The sequence below is a fragment of the Carcharodon carcharias genome, chromosome 13, assembly GCF_017639515.1.
Source record: "Carcharodon carcharias isolate sCarCar2 chromosome 13, sCarCar2.pri, whole genome shotgun sequence".
Taxonomy (NCBI): Eukaryota; Metazoa; Chordata; class Chondrichthyes; order Lamniformes; family Lamnidae; genus Carcharodon; species Carcharodon carcharias.
The window spans coordinates 39,993,112-40,007,151 of record NC_054479.1 but is presented as its reverse complement, the minus strand read 5'-3'; positions in this window follow the sequence as shown (position 1 = coordinate 40,007,151).

Genomic DNA, 14,040 nt, shown 5'->3' with positions numbered 1-14,040 from the left:
ATGAACTCACCTTGCAGCTCCATTCATTCCTCTCTTTCCGGCCACCTCCTCATATCCCTATCTGAACAGCCAACATTGGCACTCACCCCCATCTTTTGTGCCACCTTATACACATCCCTTACAGTCACCCTCCACAATTGGTGTCATTTCCTCCTCTCCACGCCTTAGGGAAACCTTGTATAAAGTGAGAATTCTTCCACAGCTGAGACAGTTCAGGCACAGCTACATTGACATGCTTGGAGCTGGGCCTCTAGCTTATCTGCCCACTCAAGCAACACAAGAGAAATGAAAGTACCGCCAAATGTTCCTGAACTTTTCACCCCTCGGTTGCAGACTGCAAGTTAATGAGCGTTTTAGGGGGCTGCAGAACAATTGGATGATTGGGAAAGTTGTACAATCTCCTTGCGAAATCTGAGCATGGAGCAGTCACTGTGGAAGTGTCACAGCCCCTTGCAATGTCTTCTTTCAGGTTTGGACCAATGTCCCCCATGGCTGAAGCTAACAGCGCAGCCTTGCAGTGCGGGTTAGGAGAATGCCTGCGTCTGAGTTGAAAGCACAGCATGCAGTCCAATAGGCAAAGCTGCCGCCAATTGGTCAAGTGGAGTGGGTCAGAGGTGAATGGGCTTTCAGGCAGCCATGCAGCACACTAAACTCCAGCCCTCCAGCATGCGTTAAGGCGCCTTGAGGCGGAGCCGGAGCCGCACACTTAACCTTCAGAGGTCTGAAAGAGACCAACGCTAACCCAAATGTCTCTCTCTTTCATCCTGCAGGAGGAGTACATCAGGACCATGGAACCTGGTGAATTAGCTGTATGCCTCATGGTTTTTAGGGCACAGAGACAAAAGAGAAGAGAGTGATGGAGGCACCTGGCTGGGCTGAGAGAAGAGCAGCACCCTCATGAGGAAGAGGCGACTGGGGCTCCCACTCACACCACTAAAGAGCCACAGCAAGCCGTTGCAGATCGGCACCTAGCTAGACCCAAGGTTTATATAAGGTGCTTGTCATTCCTGCAGTTGACCGAGAGCCAGTGTCACCGAAGACTGCCCATGTCCAGGGAAGATTTGGCACCAGGGGGACTTGGAGAGTATCCACTGCCAATGGCCATGAAAGTGACCGCAGCACTTGATTTTTATGCCAATGACTCCCTCCAGGGCTCCACAGGTGACTTCTGTCGGATCTCACAAGCCTCCACCCACAAGTGTATCCAGGAGGTCACGGACACCATATTGGCGAAGGCACAGAACTTTGTGCATTTCATCTGGGATCAGGCAAATCTGGAAGCAAGAGCGCTGGGATTTGTGCAGATCTCAGGTTTCCCACAGGTGCAGGGTTCTATCAACTGCACTCACGTGGCACTTAGATTTCTGTGGCAAACAGTGTATTATGTGAACCGCAAAGGCTTCCACTCGCTGAATGTTCAGCTGGTCTGTGACCACAACAAACGCATTCTGTAGGTCTGCGCACGTTTCCCATGGAATGTCCACGACTCTACATTCTCAGTAGGTCTCAGATCCCCGACATCTTCCAGGGTCCACAGAGGCTGCAGCGTTGTCTCCTCAGGGACAAGGGCTACCCACAGAGAACGTGGATGATGACATCCTGCGATGGCCTCAGAGTGCTGCAGAGAGAAGGTACAACAAGACTCATTCTGCAACTCGCACTTTGGTGGAGCAAACCATCGGGATGTTGAAAATGATGTTCCAGTGCCTGGATCAGTCTGGTGGATCCCTGCAATATAGTGCACAGAGGGTGTTACGCCCTGTTGTTGCCTGTTGCACCCTTCACAACCTGGTACTGCAACGGGGAAAGGAGCTGGCTGAGGAGGAGATGGAGGAGCTGGACAATTCCTCTGATGAGGAGGACATCGACAGGGATGAGAGTGAGGAGTCCTCAAAGGTAAAGATGATGGTGATGAGGCCATAGCACTGGCCAGACCTGGCAGGCACATTCAGGAGGCCCTCATAGCTGCTAGATTACTGGGGGATGATGATGACAAGCAACGAGAACAATCCATAGATCCTAACATTAAATCTATGACTCCTGTCTGGCTGAAGGAAGCACATACCCTCTGTGATAAGGCTCCTGTCATGGAGACCTGGAGGATTCCCATAGTCCCTACATTCCAGAAAGATGATGACAACATGCGGTGGGGACACTCCATAGATCCTCACAAAGCTTATGTGAATGTCTGACTCCTGCCTGGCTGCTGACAGCTCACTAGCGTTCCATGAACGGGATCATATCATGGAGATGCAGCGAGGAAACTTTAACTTCTCCTGATCCTAGACATCCTTCATGAGCTGAACCCCTCAGGACCACACTGTCACCGGACACAGATTCTGATGAGATGGGGGGCCCGCCACACATCAAAGGTACTGGGAGCACAGAGAGAATGACGGAACTCTGTGCCACCAGCAGCAATGATAAGCCCATTGAGGTGCAGGTAGGACTGATCTGTCCAGTGACTGTGAAGGTGCAAGATCAATGTGCTGGGAAGGTTGCACAAAGCACAAGGGTGAGCCCCTGTACTTGAGATACCTGCCTTTATCTTGTGCAGGAACCAAGCTTTCACGTCAGACTGAAATGAATACTGCTCATCATAACAAAAGCCATAGACAGGGTGACATTGTTGGAAGTTTATTTACAACAAGTGATTAACACCTGTGCCCATGCGGTGCAACCTGATTCCACCCTCTGCGTGGCTCAGTATGAATTCTTCAATCTATTTGTTGAAGGAGACATACAGTTGCTTGCCCTGTTCACGCAGGTTGCAGATTTCCTATAGAGGGTGCCGTACTGTTTTGTCTCTCTAATAACTACAAATTGTCATACAAAAGTCCACAGAATGCCTGTGGGCACCTATAAATGTAATGAATAATGACCATTCACCACTCACCACAAGCTCCAGACCAGTATAGATGCTGCAGGTGTCTGAGCACATGTACTGTTAAGCCAGGTGCTGGACACATCCAGAAGGCTTGTCATATGCAGCATCAATGACGATAGCTTTCTCTGTCCTGCAATGTTTGCATCTTCACTAAACAATTTGGGAGAAGGGAAGTTTACTCCTTTGACCAATCACCAACTTTCCCTCCAAAGGTGGAGCAAAGAACTTGCTATAAAGAACATATAAAAGTTAGTACTAATCTGAGAGAAATCCTATATTAGTCAAGAGATAAAAATGGGACTTCCAGCAATAGATTAGTGGGCAAAAGCATCATGAGGTCTGGGCTGATCTGAATCAGAATAGAAGTTAGGGTCTCAGTTAGCCTTGGCAGGCCTGAGGTAGGAAGACAAGAAAATCAACTTGAGTTTCTGCTCCTGAAGGACTCATTCTGGAAATATGAAGTATTGATGTCAAATGAAGACAGGATAAGACTTGTCTGTGATGATCCATGTGGTCAAATACCCCTTCATTAAGAATAAAGGATGATGGTCTCTTGGGAAAGTTGCCAAAGGGCAATCGGGGCCTATGGAACACACCCCAGTGAAAAGCTAAACCATTAAAGAAAAGAGAAGAAAATGATGGATAAAATTGATAATGGGGGTAATGAATTAATCTGCAGGGGGCAGGTTGTTGCTTTCACCTTTGCTGGCCTAATTCTCTCCCCTAAAATTACAGCAACGAGCCTACTCAAAATAACAGGTAAAGTAATTGTCAAAAAATCCAAATGGGGAATGTGGAGGAATTGTTTTAGAGACTTTCAAGTCAGTCATCTTCACTGATCAATTACTCCCCCACTGTGACCATAAAACATAGGAGCAGAAGTAGGCCATTCAGCCCATTGAGTCTGCAATAAGATCATGGCTGATCTGATAATCCTCAACTCCACTTTCCTGCTCTTTCCGTATAACCCTTGATTCCCTTACTGATTAAAAATCTGTCTATCTCGGCTTTGAATATACTTAACGACCCAGCTTCTACAGCCCTCTGCGGTTAAGAATTCCACAGATTAACTACCCTCTGAGAGAAGAAATTCTTCCTCATCTCTGTTTTAAATGGGCGACCCCTTACTCTGAGATTATGCCCTCTGGTTCTAGACTCTCCCACAAGGGGAAACAACCTCTCAGCATCTACCCTGTCAAGCCCCCTAAGAATCTTATACATTTCAATAAGGTCGCCTCTCATTCTTCTAAACTCCAATGAGTCCAGGTCCAACCTACTCAACCTTTCCTCATAAGAAAATTCCTGCATACCCAGGATCAACCTAGTGAACCAGTATATCTTTCATTAGATAAGGCAACCAAACCTGTTCACAGTATTCTAGGTGTGGTCTAACTAGTGCCTTGGATAGTGTTAGCAAGACTTCCCTATTTTTATGTACCATCCCCTTTGAAATAAAGGCCAACATTCCATTTGCCTTCCCTATTACCTGTTGAACTTGTATGTTAGCTTTTTGGGATTCATGAACAAGGACTCCCAAATCCCTCTGTGCTGCGGCCTTCTGCAGTCTTTCTCCATTCAAATAATATTCAGCTCCTCTATTCTTCCTGCCATAGTGCATAGCCTCACATTTTCCCACATTATATTCCCCTGCCAAGTTTTTGCCCACTCACTTAACCTGTCTATATCCCTCTGTAGTCTCATCTTGTTGACCCCAGTGAATTCCACACAGCTTGGGAAACCTCTGTGCTTGCTGTTAAAGCCAGACTTCTAGGTTAAAGCCACAGTTATTGTTTTACACAACACACTACGATCTGGAATGCACGAGCTGAAGGGGTATTGGAAGCAGATTGAATAGTAAGTTTCAGAAGGATAAATACTTAAAAAGGAAAATTATTCAGGTCTATGGTGAGAGAGCAGGGGAGTGGAACCAACTGGATAGCTCTTTCAGGCACTATGGACCAAACCAGCCCTTGGGCCAATTGAGGCCCTTGAGTGGGCAATTACTCACCATTTAGGGGCCTCTTGCTGCCCCACTGAAATTTTTGTCATGGTGAATGGAGCCCAGAGCCTAGTTTGAAGCCCACCAGGTCTTGCCTCTCAGGCTGTTGGCAGGAAAGGGAGGGATTCTTTTTTGCAGTACCCCTGGGCCCATTAAAGGACCTTCCCCCAAAGGAGTGCATAGTCCAGGTTTCCCCTGCCACCACCCCCAGTCAGTGTAAACCAGCCACCACCCACCTCGCTGGGGCCTTCTAGCATGGCTCCACTGGAACTACCCACCTGCCCTCCCCCAGCCTACCTCCCTATCTGGCCTATGTGAAGATCATCAGGTGGGACTAGATTGGTCACCAGCTTGGAGGTGGGACCTCCTCCCCAGATGGGAGCAGAAGTCTCGCCCTGAGCCAATTAACATCCCTGAAGTCATTAAATGGCTGTGGGGCAACCCACTAGAGTGGGAGTGGGCTTGCTACTGACTTTATCGATGGGGGGGTGTGAGAACTCTGATGAAAAGTAAAATCATGGCGGTGGGGGGGGGGGTCTTCCAGGAACAGAACAGGGTCATTTAATTTAAATACATGCAACTTGGAGGGCCACCAGAGCAAGGAGCAAGAAAAGAACTGGATAAGACATTTCTTTTTCAGGAGGACCAGAGGATATATAGTGCCAGGACTGAATCGACAACCAGGCCAGGAGTCTCTAGTGACCCCCACTGACACTACTGAACTGCCCTGTACTCTAGATTCCCACTGGCAACCAGGCCATTCAGCAGATGGGAGGTCAGAACCTGGAAAATTCCCATCATTGGAATTCCTTCCCCCCCACCAAGCTGCCTCAGACATTGTTTGCGATGGTTGGAAATTCAAGGCTAATCTAAGCAGAAATCCCTAATGTTTTTGCCAGATTTTCAGCCACCATTGGGTATATCTGTGCCCAATATTACTGCAGGCCCTTTACTCGACTGAAGATTTTTGGCCCTAAATTCTTTAACTGTGAAAAGACTGCCCAAACAGAATCTATCAATATTGTTTCTGATTAGTGCTCACCTTGGTATCAATGGAGAATGGACTCAATATTTAGTACCCTATACCATTTCCTTGTTCAAATCTTGTCCCCTTCTTCCTTCTCCTCTTCTGCAAGTGCTGGTGTTTTGCTGTAAAATAATTCTGATTACACTGTGTGTCCTCTTATATTCTTCATACTTGAGGCCAAGTGAGCAAGTATCTTTAGGCTCATCAATTATCGTGGGGTACATTTTATTTTCATTTGTCGGTGTATTTGATACAACTAAGTTGGTTTGCTAGGACACTTCAGACGTCAGTTAAGAGTCAATTGCTGTCAAATGATCCTGTCCTCAAAAGTCAAGTCTGACTAGAGATGAAGAATATAAACTCTCCCTAGCCCAGGGCACTGAGGCCAATTGAAAAACCTATGGCATGACTGCAGTTAAAATTGCAGAGCAAACATTGAAACTTAGGCCATAGATGCCCTCTGTCATGTCAAAAATCCCAGAAATGGCTGAATTTTCTGAGTACCACCCCTGAACCCAGCGTTTCCCATCTTCGTGGGGGCAGGACTGGAATCGGGCTGGGGTTCACACATGCGCAAATCATGGAGGCTGCTGGCCACTTAATTCACCAGCTGCCTCCACTGACTTCCCATTTTTGAACCTGAGCTACATGAAACCCAGAGTGTGCAGAGGTATGGGGAAGTCTGAACTTAGTTGATTCATTTGGACAGCCAGGTTACCCTATTCTGCATAGGTAAGGTACCCCTTTGGATAGGGTCCCAGGACACATTTGGGAATGGTAAGGCATCCTTTGGGATTGTTAAAATTAAACATGATTATGTCCTTTTTTACACAAAAACTCATTGGAACTGTACAGCTGTCAAGAAACTACCAAGCTGTCAAGGGATTGTCAAGCTGTCAAGGAACAGTCCAGATGTCCAGGAAGTGTCAAAGCTGTTCAGGAAGTTCTAAAGCTGTCAGAGCTGTTTAGGAAGTGTCCAAGGATGCTAGGAGAATTGGCATGGCGGGGTTAATTGCAAAGGGTGGTGTGTGGAGGGTATGGGTTGGCAATAATTTGACATAGGAGCATTAGAGCCCATGAGGTGGGTAGAGGGGCATGAACTGGCATAGGGGATATGAGGGGCCATGGGGTGGGTAAAGGGGCATGGGTTGGCATGGATTGGGCATAGGGAGTGTGTGAGGAGAGAGGGGGGTGAGAGGAGAGGGCTGGAGGGGTGTTTCTTCTTTTATTACTTTTTTTATTTAAACACAGTGCCAGAGCACTGAGGTAGGCCCAGCGCCCAGCCCATCTCTGCACCCGGCAGCCTCTGCATTCATTCCAAGGTTGCCCGTCCTGATTCCTGTTTCAGCATCAACCCCCAACTGGCCAAAAATCTGAGCTGCAGGCAGACATTTTTAAAGGTCAGGTTCACTGAGCCTGGAAATCTCCCAACTCTGCACATCCGACCTGGGGGCAAAAAATCTGGGCCCTATAGCCTGGTTCAGGTGTGTGCTGTCTTAACCAAATGAGCCTTTGGTGGATTGGGCATTTTCAGTCTTCTGTCAATGAGCTACCCAACTAATAGTCAGAGGAAGTTTTCTTTTCTGACCCTTCTCTGGAAGAATTTATTTAACAATGATGACCATCTCTGTGGAGAATGTCTTATGCTGAAAAAAATGCAAAGTATTTTTGTTGTGTTTCATTCAGAGGTAACACCAGCAATATTTATTTGCAAAATGTACACTAGGAATGCTAATGGACCTAGAAAAACCTGACAAATCATTAACATCCTTGTTGTTTTTGGGTTTTGTTTGGTCACTCATTGAATGGTTTATATATTCAATGGCTCTTTCACTGAATATTGTGTTTACAACACCGAAATACAGAAAGGAAAGATGATCAGTGCCCAGGAATGCTAAATGCAACATGCATATCATGTGCCTGAACCTGAAGCAATCTGTTATTCAAAAATGATGCACTGTAAATAAGGTTTCAGAGCAGTAGAAGTAATTGATTCCGTTTTTTTCACTGATACATGCTGGATAAATAATGGCTATATATAATAAATAGGATGGCAATTGTGTTCATACACACTCCTGTGTGTGAAATGTTTGTCATAAAAAACCAAGAATGAAATTTAAACATTTCAAAGATATCACCCGAACACTAAGATTGTTTCAAAAAGCACACAGCAATTTAGTACCCTATCTATCTTATTTTATAATTATAAGTTGCCTGTAAGATATTCTAATGAAAAAAACTAGCACAATAACCACTCACAGAAACCCATGTAAAGTCAGCCTCAATGTCACTAAGAGCATTATTATTCTTTTACAACATTGATTTATATCCATTGTGATTGTGATTGGCAATAATGAAAGAACTACGTAAGAAAAACTAAGTTATATATTACAAAGCATAATAAATGTTTATCAGTAAGTAATTTAATTGTTGGTTTCATGGACATTCATAAAGACTCAAGCTTTTCTCTTGTCATTTATGACAAAATTGGAACTACTCAATTGAATAACTGCCTTACAACTACTGCTAACCATCATTTAACCTATTAATAGTTTTATTCATATATGTATATATGTGAGATTTTACAGCTATATTTGAAAGTGCTTATTTTGTAAACTACCTGAAAAATCAGTGCTGAAATGGTTAATGACTGTATAAATCCTACATGGAAAACAGCACTTGCTCAAAAGTCTTCAGTTGTCCACATGGTCTTTTGAATAGGAGATGATCTGGAAGTCAAGCTGTCCACTGATCAATCAAATGCGATTCCCGAGGCTTGTCACTGCTTTATTGTCTTCTGCCAATGGTTTCACCCCTCACCCACCCCCTCCTGTTTCCAGACTTCCCTTAATAGCATCCTTTTCAGTGAAACAAATTGTGCAGCCGCTAGCTGCACCTGAGGGCTTTTAGCGTTTAACAAATAGTCTTTTAATTTTCAGCAGAAGCACCAGGGACCGCACCAATCAGGCATCCATCATCATCAGGACCCTTTTGGCTTTTTCTCCCAGGAGTCCTTCCACCGTCAAGCCTATGCAAACAGCTCACCACAAGTGATGAGTAAAACTGGTTCAGAAGTAAATATGGTAAATGATAGGGTGACTTTAACTGTGAGACACAGTGCAAATTGCAAGTTCAAAAATCAAGCAACTATTATATTCACAAAGATTAGTCAAAGGACAATATACCGTTTTTACTCCACATTTTGATTCTGTTATAACATTGGAAACAATTCCTTTTCAAAAATTATTCACGGCGAAAGTTATCGAAAGGAAATATATTGGACTAAAGGCTTTCTTTTATTATTCATGTATCCACGCCTGGTAGGAGATCCTTAATTCTAGAATTTAAGAGAAATCCCTTTCTCCTTTCAAAAACCAGAACAGCCGATCAGTTTAAAAATAAAAGTTAATAAAATCACAAATAAATTAAAGCTGGTTTCAGTGAACCAAAACAATACAAACCAAATAGAGGAATTGTATAGCTTATTAAACATCCAAAAAAAACCACAGGATAAAAACGCACTGTTAATGGAGTAACAGTAGCAAATTGGCAAATCGGGTGCATTAACAGCAAGAGGAATAATAAGGGCAATAAAAGATGTGCTGTTTATATTCATGTTTTACTCTACATGGTAACAGTCCATGTTTACACAGGACATATCATTGGCCCTGCACCCTGTTTATATCATCCTTCTTGTGTGTACAAGCTGGTGTTCACTTCAATGCAGTCCAGAATATAGTGTCTCTGTAGGAATATACCACATCTCTAAATGGTTTCAAATCACCAGCTTGCTTCATAACCACATCAGGATCCTCCTAACGGGGAATGTTTAAATGATGTTATGTCAATAACTACATAATGGTAGCATTTGTGTTATTTTTGTAAATTTTGTTTCTGCGAATTCAATGCTGTAACACCTGTTGATTAATAAAGCTGTTCGTAACATTAACTTTTTCTTTTAAATTTTGACGTGAAAGTGACACCATTTTCATGAAAAGTACTCTGCAGCTTTCTCATCATTTGCAAAGGTAGGATATGCTTGGAAACTGGTCTGTATTGGCGATCTGAAGCAAATTAGGCACGGGTGACAATCCTTGCACAGGAAAGCATGGGCATAAGGCCCACCTGATATTGGTTCTCTGGCCTCATATAGATGAGACCAGTGAATTGCAAACACCTGCTGAATCTCCCCTGCTAGCTGGCCAGCAAGGAGTATTTCAATGCCTCAATGAAGCAGCCCTCAGATAGGTCTTAGGAGAATGGTGGAAGCAATCATGAGGAAGGGAGTGGCTAGGAGATGCAATCAGTCGAGGGAGGAGGACAGTGATTGGGAGAGGCAAGCAGGGGCCGATCAGGAGGGGCCAAGAAGAGGTTTTGGAAAGAGATTTGTACAGCATTGTAGCCAGGAGGATCATTCCTGCACCCCTTCACTCAACATTCAGGTAACTACTTTTTAAGCTCCTCTTCTTGGTGGGAGCTTCCAGCGATCACTTCAAGAAACATAGGTTAGGCTGCATGTAGATCATGTTTTCATGAACACAGCTGGCCTAGTTTGAAAAAAAGGCCTCGGAACAGACATGGGGCCCACAACTTATATGTACAATGGGCCTATAACCATTGTTTCCATCGCAGAATGTGAACCCCTCTTTTTGTGCCTTTACCAATATGGCAGGTGGCACACTTCAAGTACATGATTGCTTAGATGTCTGTTTTGTGTCTGAAAAATGGGTGTGGCATCACTGAGTATCTAAACCATTATTTCACTAATGCCCTATTTACAAAATCAACAAATATTGCACAAAGCTCATCAAACCAAACAATTTTCATTAACACAATGCCCTCTCAGTTTGAAAGCTCAGAATGTGGCGCTCATGCGACAAGCCCAGAATATTTTCACAGTGTCATAAATAATATTGCAGTCTTAACAGAAGAATCAAATGGTATACAACTCAAAAACAGCAAAGCTCACGTTTTAGCAAACACTGAGTGAACACCATCTGAATGGTGCATTGTGTTGGCATGTCATACATCAAAGATAGCAAACACAAATTTGAATCTCATTTCCAGCTATGCTGATGAATCCAGTAGTAAATGGGTACAAGGGTCAACCAACATTGAAGGTGGGGAAATCAACAGTAAATTTTACCTTTGGTTGCACATCTTCACGCATGCCCTGGTTAGCTATTGAAGGCATTGGTAGAGGCTGTGTAGATGTCCTGATTACCAGATAATTCCTTCTTTTAGTATATAAAACATGAATTAAAATATTTCATGTTTTACAAGGGTACATTAGCACAAATACGATTTCTGTTTACCTTGGAATTTTGGGAAAGTTCTAGGCTTCTTGATCATTCCTCGGGGCTTTCCTGTAGTCACAGGAAAGTGTTCAGCTGCACCTGACATCAGTGCTCTTCTCAAAATGTAAAAATAAAGCATTTCAAATCAATTGAACCTCAAGACTTTTCCTGCAGCCTTTAACTTTGCTCTGCTACATTTACACAGACATTGGTCCAGAATATGCTACTGAAATACTGGTGAATCTAGTGGCACTCGCCATTGTTGATATGTAAATTAACAGCAGCTTGCATCAAGAGAAATCCCATACATTGCAAATTGTCACAAACTGCTGGATGATTTGTGCTGTTTCGCTGTTCAATTTGGAAAAGCAGCAGCTCGCCCTCCACCTCCTGTGAGTTTCAGGGCGTTGCTGCATTTGCACATTACGTGTCTAATTAAAGTCACCTCAGAATACCAAGTTTGGTAATGGACAGCATAAGTACCTTTTAGATGGGGAGATCTAGGTTCCTGCAATACCAACCAATCTTGCACAGAAAGGGAACAATTTAAAATATGGAATGTCATTTCTCCAAGTAGTGCGTTGCTGTTAGAGAATTCAAAAAATGTGAAAATTTTAATCTTTTAATTTTATCTTACTCTTCCTTTCTGATGCATTTTTTCTCTCCCTTAACCACACACTCATTTAATTAAACTACAGACAGTCAGACTGCAAGGTTTGAATCATCAAAAGGGATTAAGTGTAAAACAGGCATTTGAGTGGAGATGGGTAAGCCAGGGTGAAGTCTCAGCAGCTACAATGTGAATGAAACCTGCATTTTTAGATAAGTTGAGAGGTTGTTTGATTTTCAGGGACATTAAACAGATGTTTACAACTGGCAAGATAAATAGGGCAGAGTTATTAAGTTTATTTTTCCCGAAAGTGCTGGCCATAATGACAACATGAAAGATTTTTATATTCTGGGAAAAGTAACTTCCAAAGAAAGGTTGAAACAATGGAGTTTACAGAACAAAATGGAGAAAACATATTTAAAGACAGATGGAAAGCCATATGAGGAGCAGCCATGTGAGGTATTGAAAGGTGCACTGGAGAAGTTTGCTGTTTCAGTAAACAATATTGTGTCAAAAGCCTTTAGAGTTCCATTGTCAAGTGAGAGGGAGAAAGGAACTGTGAAATACCTCCCTTATAGCAACAGTGGGTACTTGTGATAATATTGCTGGATGTTTTATAGAATAGGAATCTCTTTGGAGTGTTACCTGAGAGGGGTGTGTAGCTTGGAGTTTAGTTAAGTAGAAATCTTGTGAGAACTGTTATAAAAATAAATGTAACTGTGTAATTGTAGTCTTGTGTGCTTAAGTTTTCTTTTCTTGTGTTAATAAATGTTTTAATTTAATCTTTTAAATCTCTAAAGGTGGTAGTGGACTTATTACTTCTGACTTCAGTGCCCAAACCTTCTTGCAATAAATACAAATTGCAAAATCATTGTGACAGCATGGCCAAGTTTCCCTTTGGGATTTGGTCAAATACTACCTGCCATATCATAACATGAGCGCAGTTAGAAGTCAACCACATTTCTTTGGGTCTGGAGTCACATGTAGGCCAGGCTGGATAAGGATGGCAGATTTCCTTTCCTAAAAGACATTTGTGAACCAGATGGATTTTTACGACAATCAATGATAGTTGTCGTGGTTACTATTACTGAGACTAGCTTTATAATCCAGATTTATTAATTGAATTTAAATCCCACCAGCTGCCATGGTGGGATTTGAACCCACATCCCCAGGGCATTAGGCTGGGCCTCTGGATTACTAGGCCAGTGATATTACAACTACACCACCATCTCCCCACAATTATGCATAAATATGAGGCAGAGAGCCTCATTATAACATTTAAATTGCCAACGTATCTCCTTGGAGGGGCTTGGTTGCCTAGCACCATGTTAGAACCAGAAATGGGTGAGTTGGAGGCAGGCTGGAGTCAGGGCTCAGGTTTCAAATCCTTTAACCTTTCACTCAATCCAAATCTGTCCATTTTGAGGTTAAAATTTCCTCTTTTATTTCCCATTCTGTACCTAACTTGAGTCCAATTCGCCTTATTTCCTTCTCTGTTCTTCCCCTTTCTCTTTCTCAATCCTTAAATTTTGTTGATTACGGAGATAGAGTGTTGGTCCTTTTGTTAACAAAGGTCCCGGATGCCCTATTGCCCTCATCGAACAGTTATCAGTCCCAGCAACTTAAAGGGTAAAAAATTTTCGAGTGAAGGGTGAGGGAAAGAAATGCAATGAATGAAGCAGGCAATGAGATGCATCTCTCCGGCAAAATCTGGATCATTGATCTCTTTTCATTGAAACAATAATCTACTAAAAGCAGTTATAAGAGCTGAAAACATTACAGCATATACAATAATGATCAATGTTGTAAAGAAATTTTGTACACAAGACATATTACACAGCAATGAAATGAGTCACTAAGACAATATAAAGTTGCTGATATCTCCCTAGAAAGAGAGTTTGTGTTTCATTTCAAGATTATCAATCAATGAATTGTTTGGTTTAGATGCTGAAGAAAGTTTTGGAAAGGTTTAAAGGTCAGTAACAATGTTAAAGATGTTACTTTGCTGCACAAATGTATTTTGAAGAATGTCTTATTGAGACAGTGAAATGAGAACAAGCTACATCTCTCTGTTTGCAAAATGTTCCAGCATCATAGCATGCCAAAGAAATACCCTGCAGGTACAGAAATTCTGTCAGCAATTAATGTTTCCATTTTAGAATTATATGAGATGTTTTGAGGAGAATGGCAGGAAGTGTGTGAAAATTCTGACATTTTCTT